Below are 9,912 nucleotides of genomic sequence, written 5' to 3'. Positions count from 1 at the left end.
CATCTTAACACAGATTATAGAATGGCTGTTTAAGATGTCAGTTTGATAAACCACATTTGGACTGATTCTACAAGCATCAACTCTATGTTTGTGGTTTGCTAAACAGCAAGACCTCTGTGGCACAGTGGTAGAGTCTTCGTCTTCCATGCGAAAGGTTCTAAGTTTGAATCCCTTTGGGGACAGTGGGGTTGGGCACAATGAAAGTTGTCATATCTGCACTTCCAGTGTTCTACAGTTCTTTTATAGTAAGCTTCTTGCATGCAATTTCTCTTTTAACTTAATGAAGCAAGTAGCTTGATCCTTCCATGATATTTTAACATTTTCTTTGGAATTGTTTTGGTGTTCAAGAACTGTGTGGTCAGCTGGTTTGCTTTTTCATGCAATATGTGTGACTTAAATCAATTTAAATCATCTACAATTTAAAATATTTTTTTATTTTCTCCTAATATAAAAGCATGTTTGTTAAGTGTTCTCATAGTGTTTTCAACAACCTACTTGTTTGACAAGTTAAGGGGAAGATTCCAGCAGCATAATTTCCAGGAAGCATTGATGGATCACATGGAGACCAAAGTCTTGTTCAAGCCAGAGCAACTAGGTTAATCCATTGTTCAGTTCAGGGCCAGCTGGGTTGACTTTGTAAATCACTGCTGATGAGGAGTTCAGTTCAGTGCTGATTGGGTTGGCCTGGTAAATCACTCCTGTTAAAAGGTACTTATGTGGTCTTTAAGATGATGGGGGCTTATAAAGTAGTATAATTATCTGCCCTTCTCTACAGGCTCCTTGCTATTATAAAGCAACAATGTTACTAATGCCTTTAACAAGCATCTAGTTTGTTTCTCTGTTGAGTTTCTACCTGTCTGTGCAGTTGCTGTGGTCTCCTAATGCATTGGTATAATTCTCTCCTCAGCACAGAGACCACAAAAACAGCACAGTCTGGATTAACATCCTCCTAACTGAACCAATGACCAGCCTGCTTGTATTGACCATAACCAAGATGCCAGTTTCACACAGGGAGCTTTGACAACCTTGTTACTGAACAAAGTAACAACCAGCTATATCCTTGGTCCAATTCTCAGCTAGTTCAATGTTTCATCTTAACACAGATTATAGAATGGCTGTTTAAGATGTCAGTTTGATAAACCACATTTGGACTGATTCTACAAGCATCAACTCTATGTTTGTGGTTTGCCAAACAGCAAGACCTCTGTGGCACAGTGGTAGAGTCTTCGTCTTCCATGCGAAAGGTTCTAAGTTTGAATCCCTTTGGGGACAGTGGGGTTGGGCACAATGAAAGTTGTCATATCTGCACTTCCAGTGTTCTACAGTTCTTTTATGGTAAGCTTCTTGCATGCAATTTCTCTTTTAACTTAACGAAGCAAGTAGCTTGATCCTTCCATGATATTTTAACATTTTCTTTGGAATTGTTTTGGTGTTCAAGAACTGTGTGGTCAGCTGGTTTGCTTTTTCATGCAATATGTGTGACTTAAATCAATTTAAATCATCTACAATTTAAAATATTTTTTTATTTTCTCCTAATATAAAAGCATGTTTGTTAAGTGTTCTCATAGTGTTTTCAACAACCTACTTGTTTGACAAGTTAAGGGGAAGATTCCAGCAGCATAATTTCCAGGAAGCATTGATGGATCACATGGAGACCAAAGTCTTGTTCAAGCCAGAGCAACTAGGTTTATCCATTGTTCAGTTCAGGGCCAGCTGGGTTGACTTTGTAAATCACTGCTGATGAAGAGTTCAGTTCAGTGCTGATTGGGTTGGCCTTGTAAATCACTCCTGTTAAAAGGTACTTAAGTGGTCTTTAAGATGATGGGGGCTTATAAAGTAGTATAATTATCTGCCCTTCTCTACAGGCTCCTTGCTATTATAAAGCAACAATGTTACTAATGCTCTTAACAAGCATCTAGTTTATTTCTATGTTGAGTTTCTACCTGTCTGTGCAGTTGCTGTGGTCTCCTAATGCATTGGTATAATTCTCTCCTCAGCACAGAGACCACAAAAACAGCACAGTCTGGATTAACATCCTCCTAACTGAACCAATGACCAGCCTGCTTGTATTGACCATAACCAAGATGCCAGTTTCACACAGGGAGCTTTGACAACCTTGTTACTGAACAAAGTAACAACCAGCTATATCCTTGGTCCAATTCTCAGCTAGTTCAATGTTTCATCTTAACACAGATTATAGAATGGCTGTTTAAGATGTCAGTTTGATAAACCACATTTGGACTGATTCTACAAGCATCAACTCTATGTTTGTGGTTTGCCAAACAGCAAGACCTCTGTGGCACAGTGGTAGAGTCTTCGTCTTCCATGCGAAAGGTTCTAAGTTTGAATCCCTTTGGGGACAGTGGGGTTGGGCACAATGAAAGTTGTCATATCTGCACTTCCAGTGTTCTACAGTTCTTTTATGGTAAGCTTCTTGCATGCAATTTCTCTTTTAACTTAACGAAGCAAGTAGCTTGATCCTTCCATGATATTTTAACATTTTCTTTGGAATTGTTTTGGTGTTCAAGAACTGTGTGGTCAGCTGGTTTGCTTTTTCATGCAATATGTGTGACTTAAATCAATTTAAATCATCTACAATTTAAAATATTTTTTTATTTTCTCCTATTATAAAAGCATGTTTGTTAAGTGTTCTCATAGTGTTTTCAACAACCTACTTGTTTGACAAGTTAAGGGGAAGATTCCAGCAGCATAATTTCCAGGAAGCATTGATGGATCACATGGAGACCAAAGTCTTGTTCAAGCCAGAGCAACTAGGTTTATCCATTGTTCAGTTCAGGGCCAGCTGGGTTGACTTTGTAAATCACTGCTGATGAAGAGTTCAGTTCAGTGCTGATTGGGTTGGCCTTGTAAATCACTCCTGTTAAAAGGTACTTAAGTGGTCTTTAAGATGATGGGGGCTTATAAAGTAGTATAATTATCTGCCCTTCTCTACAGGCTCCTTGCTATTATAAAGCAACAATGTTACTAATGCTCTTAACAAGCATCTAGTTTATTTCTATGTTGAGTTTCTACCTGTCTGTGCAGTTGCTGTGGTCTCCTAATGCATTGGTATAATTCTCTCCTCAGCACAGAGACCACAAAAACAGCACAGTCTGGATTAACATCCTCCTAACTGAACCAATGACCAGCCTGCTTGTATTGACCATAACCAAGATGCCAGTTTCACACAGGGAGCTTTGACAACCTTGTTACTGAACAAAGTAACAACCAGCTATATCCTTGGTCCAATTCTCAGCTAGTTCAATGTTTCATCTTAACACAGATTATAGAATGGCTGTTTAAGATGTCAGTTTGATAAACCACATTTGGACTGATTCTACAAGCATCAACTCTATGTTTGTGGTTTGCCAAACAGCAAGACCTCTGTGGCACAGTGGTAGAGTCTTCGTCTTCCATGCGAAAGGTTCTAAGTTTGAATCCCTTTGGGGACAGTGGGGTTGGGCACAATGAAAGTTGTCATATCTGCACTTCCAGTGTTCTACAGTTCTTTTATGGTAAGCTTCTTGCATGCAATTTCTCTTTTAACTTAATGAAGCAAGTAGCTTGATCCTTCCATGATATTTTAACATTTTCTTTGGAATTGTTTTGGTGTTCAAGAACTGTGTGGTCAGCTGGTTTAAAATATTTTTTTATTTTCTCCTATTATAAAAGCATGTTTGTTAAGTGTTCTCATAGTGTTTTCAACAACCTACTTGTTTGACAAGTTAAGGGGAAGATTCCAGCAGCATAATTTCCAGGAAGCATTGATGGATCACATGGAGACCAAAGTCTTGTTCAAGCCAGAGCAACTAGGTTAATCCATTGTTCAGTTCAGGGCCAGCTGGGTTGACTTTGTAAATCACTGCTGATGAAGAGTTCAGTTCAGTGCTGATTGGGTTGGCCTTGTAAATCACTCCTGTTAAAAGGTACTTAAGTGGTCTTTAAGATGATGGGGGCTTATAAAGTAGTATAATTATCTGCCCTTCTCTACAGGCTCCTTGCTATTATAAAGCAACAATGTTACTAATGCTCTTAACAAGCATCTAGTTTATTTCTATGTTGAGTTTCTACCTGTCTGTGCAGTTGCTGTGGTCTCCTAATGCATTGGTATAATTCTCTCCTCAGCACAGAGACCACAAAAACAGCACAGTCTGGATTAACATCCTCCTAACTGAACCAATGACCAGCCTGCTTGTATTGACCATAACCAAGATGCCAGTTTCACACAGGGAGCTTTGACAACCTTGTTACTGAACAAAGTAACAACCAGCTATATCCTTGGTCCAATTCTCAGCTAGTTCAATGTTTCATCTTAACACAGATTATAGAATGGCTGTTTAAGATGTCAGTTTGATAAACCACATTTGGACTGATTCTACAAGCATCAACTCTATGTTTGTGGTTTGCCAAACAGCAAGACCTCTGTGGCACAGTGGTAGAGTCTTCGTCTTCCATGCGAAAGGTTCTAAGTTTGAATCCCTTTGGGGACAGTGGGGTTGGGCACAATGAAAGTTGTCATATCTGCACTTCCAGTGTTCTACAGTTCTTTTATAGTAAGCTTCTTGCATGCAATTTCTCTTTTAACTTAATGAAGCAAGTAGCTTGATCCTTCCATGATATTTTAACATTTTCTTTGGAATTGTTTTGGTGTTCAAGAACTGTGTGGTCAGCTGGTTTGCTTTTTCATGCAATATGTGTGACTTAAATCAATTTAAATCATCTACAATTTAAAATATTTTTTTATTTTCTCCTAATATAAAAGCATGTTTGTTAAGTGTTCTCATAGTGTTTTCAACAACCTACTTGTTTGACAAGTTAAGGGGAAGATTCCAGCAGCATAATTTCCAGGAAGCATTGATGGATCACATGGAGACCAAAGTCTTGTTCAAGCCAGAGCAACTAGGTTAATCCATTGTTCAGTTCAGGGCCAGCTGGGTTGACTTTGTAAATCACTGCTGATGAGGAGTTCAGTTCAGTGCTGATTGGGTTGGCCTGGTAAATCACTCCTGTTAAAAGGTACTTATGTGGTCTTTAAGATGATGGGGGCTTATAAAGTAGTATAATTATCTGCCCTTCTCTACAGGCTCCTTGCTATTATAAAGCAACAATGTTACTAATGCTCTTAACAAGCATCTAGTTTGTTTCTCTGTTGAGTTTCTACCTGTCTGTGCAGTTGCTGTGGTCTCCTAATGCATTGGTATAATTCTCTCCTCAGCACAGAGACCACAAAAACAGCACAGTCTGGATTAACATCCTCCTAACTGAACCAATGACCAGCCTGCTTGTATTGACCATAACCAAGATGCCAGTTTCACACAGGGAGCTTTGACAACCTTGTTACTGAACAAAGTAACAACCAGCTATATCCTTGGTCCAATTCTCAGCTAGTTCAATGTTTCATCTTAACACAGATTATAGAATGGCTGTTTAAGATGTCAGTTTGATAAACCACATTTGGACTGATTCTACAAGCATCAACTCTATGTTTGTGGTTTGCCAAACAGCAAGACCTCTGTGGCACAGTGGTAGAGTCTTCGTCTTCCATGCGAAAGGTTCTAAGTTTGAATCCCTTTGGGGACAGTGGGGTTGGGCACAATGAAAGTTGTCATATCTGCACTTCCAGTGTTCTACAGTTCTTTTATAGTAAGCTTCTTGCATGCAATTTCTCTTTTAACTTAATGAAGCAAGTAGCTTGATCCTTCCATGATATTTTAACATTTTCTTTGGAATTGTTTTGGTGTTCAAGAACTGTGTGGTCAGCTGGTTTGCTTTTTCATGCAATATGTGTGACTTAAATCAATTTAAATCATCTACAATTTAAAATATTTTTTTATTTTCTCCTAATATAAAAGCATGTTTGTTAAGTGTTCTCATAGTGTTTTCAACAACCTACTTGTTTGACAAGTTAAGGGGAAGATTCCAGCAGCATAATTTCCAGGAAGCATTGATGGATCACATGGAGACCAAAGTCTTGTTCAAGCCAGAGCAACTAGGTTAATCCATTGTTCAGTTCAGGGCCAGCTGGGTTGACTTTGTAAATCACTGCTGATGAGGAGTTCAGTTCAGTGCTGATTGGGTTGGCCTGGTAAATCACTCCTGTTAAAAGGTACTTATGTGGTCTTTAAGATGATGGGGGCTTATAAAGTAGTATAATTATCTGCCCTTCTCTACAGGCTCCTTGCTATTATAAAGCAACAATGTTACTAATGCTCTTAACAAGCATCTAGTTTGTTTCTCTGTTGAGTTTCTACCTGTCTGTGCAGTTGCTGTGGTCTCCTAATGCATTGGTATAATTCTCTCCTCAGCACAGAGACCACAAAAACAGCACAGTCTGGATTAACATCCTCCTAACTGAACCAATGACCAGCCTGCTTGTATTGACCATAACCAAGATGCCAGTTTCACACAGGGAGCTTTGACAACCTTGTTACTGAACAAAGTAACAACCAGCTATATCCTTGGTCCAATTCTCAGCTAGTTCAATGTTTCATCTTAACACAGATTATAGAATGGCTGTTTAAGATGTCAGTTTGATAAACCACATTTGGACTGATTCTACAAGCATCAACTCTATGTTTGTGGTTTGCCAAACAGCAAGACCTCTGTGGCACAGTGGTAGAGTCTTCGTCTTCCATGCGAAAGGTTCTAAGTTTGAATCCCTTTGGGGACAGTGGGGTTGGGCACAATGAAAGTTGTCATATCTGCACTTCCAGTGTTCTACAGTTCTTTTATAGTAAGCTTCTTGCATGCAATTTCTCTTTTAACTTAATGAAGCAAGTAGCTTGATCCTTCCATGATATTTTAACATTTTCTTTGGAATTGTTTTGGTGTTCAAGAACTGTGTGGTCAGCTGGTTTGCTTTTTCATGCAATATGTGTGACTTAAATCAATTTAAATCATCTACAATTTAAAATATTTTTTTATTTTCTCCTAATATAAAAGCATGTTTGTTAAGTGTTCTCATAGTGTTTTCAACAACCTACTTGTTTGACAAGTTAAGGGGAAGATTCCAGCAGCATAATTTCCAGGAAGCATTGATGGATCACATGGAGACCAAAGTCTTGTTCAAGCCAGAGCAACTAGGTTAATCCATTGTTCAGTTCAGGGCCAGCTGGGTTGACTTTGTAAATCACTGCTGATGAGGAGTTCAGTTCAGTGCTGATTGGGTTGGCCTGGTAAATCACTCCTGTTAAAAGGTACTTATGTGGTCTTTAAGATGATGGGGGCTTATAAAGTACACTAGTCAACATTTGAAGTGGATCAAAACCTTTTCTAAAAGTTTTCTTAAAAAACAATATCCAATACCTGTTCTTGTTTTAGGACAAATTTGGTGAATGTTTTTGATCCACTTCAAATGTTGACTACTATAGTATAATTATCTGCCCTTCTCTACAGGCTCCTTGCTATTATAAAGCAACAATGTTACTAATGCTCTTAACAAGCATCTAGTTTGTTTCTCTGTTGAGTTTCTACCTGTCTGTGCAGTTGCTGTGGTCTCCTAATGCATTGGTATAATTCTCTCCTCAGCACAGAGACCACAAAAACAGCACAGTCTGGATTAACATCCTCCTAACTGAACCAATGACCAGCCTGCTTGTATTGACCATAACCAAGATGCCAGTTTCACACAGGGAGCTTTGACAACCTTGTTACTGAACAAAGTAACAACCAGCTATATCCTTGGTCCAATTCTCAGCTAGTTCAATGTTTCATCTTAACACAGATTATAGAATGGCTGTTTAAGATGTCAGTTTGATAAACCACATTTGGACTGATTCTACAAGCATCAACTCTATGTTTGTGGTTTGCCAAACAGCAAGACCTCTGTGGCACAGTGGTAGAGTCTTCGTCTTCCATGCGAAAGGTTCTAAGTTTGAATCCCTTTGGGGACAGTGGGGTTGGGCACAATGAAAGTTGTCATATCTGCACTTCCAGTGTTCTACAGTTCTTTTATGGTAAGCTTCTTGCATGCAATTTCTCTTTTAACTTAACGAAGCAAGTTGCTTGATCCTTCCATGATATTTTAACATTTTCTTTGGAATTGTTTTGGTGTTCAAGAACTGTGTGGTCAGCTGGTTTGCTTTTTCATGCAATATGTGTGACTTAAATCAATTTAAATCATCTACAATTTAAAATAATTTTTTATTTTCTCCTAATATAAAAGCATGTTTGTTAAGTGTTCTCATAGTGTTTTCAACAACCTACTTGTTTGACAAGTTAAGGGGAAGATTCCAGCAGCATAATTTCCAGGAAGCATTGATGGATCACATGGAGACCAAAGTCTTGTTCAAGCCAGAGCAACTAGGTTTATCCATTGTTCAGTTCAGGGCCAGCTGGGTTGACTTTGTAAATCACTGCTGATGAAGAGTTCAGTTCAGTGCTGATTGGGTTGGCCTTGTAAATCACTCCTGTTAAAAGGTACTTAAGTGGTCTTTAAGATGATGGGGGCTTATAAAGTAGTATAATTATCTGCCCTTCTCTACAGGCTCCTTGCTATTATAAAGCAACAATGTTACTAATGCTCTTAACAAGCATCTAGTTTATTTCTATGTTGAGTTTCTACCTGTCTGTGCAGTTGCTGTGGTCTCCTAATGCATTGGTATAATTCTCTCCTCAGCACAGAGACCACAAAAACAGCACAGTCTGGATTAACATCCTCCTAACTGAACCAATGACCAGCCTGCTTGTATTGACCATAACCAAGATGCCAGTTTCACACAGGGAGCTTTGACAACCTTGTTACTGAACAAAGTAACAACCAGCTATATCCTTGGTCCAATTCTCAGCTAGTTCAATGTTTCATCTTAACACAGATTATAGAATGGCTGTTTAAGATGTCAGTTTGATAAACCACATTTGGACTGATTCTACAAGCATCAACTCTATGTTTGTGGTTTGCCAAACAGCAAGACCTCTGTGGCACAGTGGTAGAGTCTTCGTCTTCCATGCGAAAGGTTCTAAGTTTGAATCCCTTTGGGGACAGTGGGGTTGGGCACAATGAAAGTTGTCATATCTGCACTTCCAGTGTTCTACAGTTCTTTTATGGTAAGCTTCTTGCATGCAATTTCTCTTTTAACTTAACGAAGCAAGTAGCTTGATCCTTCCATGATATTTTAACATTTTCTTTGGAATTGTTTTGGTGTTCAAGAACTGTGTGGTCAGCTGGTTTGCTTTTTCATGCAATATGTGTGACTTAAATCAATTCAAATCATCTACAATTTAAAATATTTTTTTCTTTTCTCCTAATATAAAAGCATGTTTGTTAAGTGTTCTCATAGTGTTTTCAACAACCTACTTGTTTGACAAGTTAAGGGGAAGATTCCAGCAGCATAATTTCCAGGAAGCATTGATGGATCACATGGAGACCAAAGTCTTGTTCAAGCCAGAGCAACTAGGTTTATCCATTGTTCAGTTCAGGGCCAGCTGGGTTGACTTTGTAAATCACTGCTGATGAAGAGTTCAGTTCAGTGCTGATTGGGTTGGCCTTGTAAATCACTCCTGTTAAAAGGTACTTAAGTGGTCTTTAAGATGATGGGGGCTTATAAAGTAGTATAATTATCTGCCCTTCTCTACAGGCTCCTTGCTATTATAAAGCAACAATGTTACTAATGCTCTTAACAAGCATCTAGTTTATTTCTATGTTGAGTTTCTACCTGTCTGTGCAGTTGCTGTGGTCTCCTAATGCATTGGTATAATTCTCTCCTCAGCACAGAGACCACAAAAACAGCACAGTCTGGATTAACATCCTCCTAACTGAACCAATGACCAGCCTGCTTGTATTGACCATAACCAAGATGCCAGTTTCACACAGGGAGCTTTGACAACCTTGTTACTGAACAAAGTAACAACCATCTATATCCTTGGTCCAATTCTCAGCTAGTTCAATGTTTCATCTTAACACAGATTATAGAA

The sequence above is a fragment of the Paramisgurnus dabryanus genome, chromosome 2 (assembly GCF_030506205.2).
Source record: "Paramisgurnus dabryanus chromosome 2, PD_genome_1.1, whole genome shotgun sequence".
In the NCBI taxonomy this organism is placed as follows: Eukaryota; Metazoa; Chordata; class Actinopteri; order Cypriniformes; family Cobitidae; genus Paramisgurnus; species Paramisgurnus dabryanus.
Note: the sequence above shows the minus strand (reverse complement) of the source record.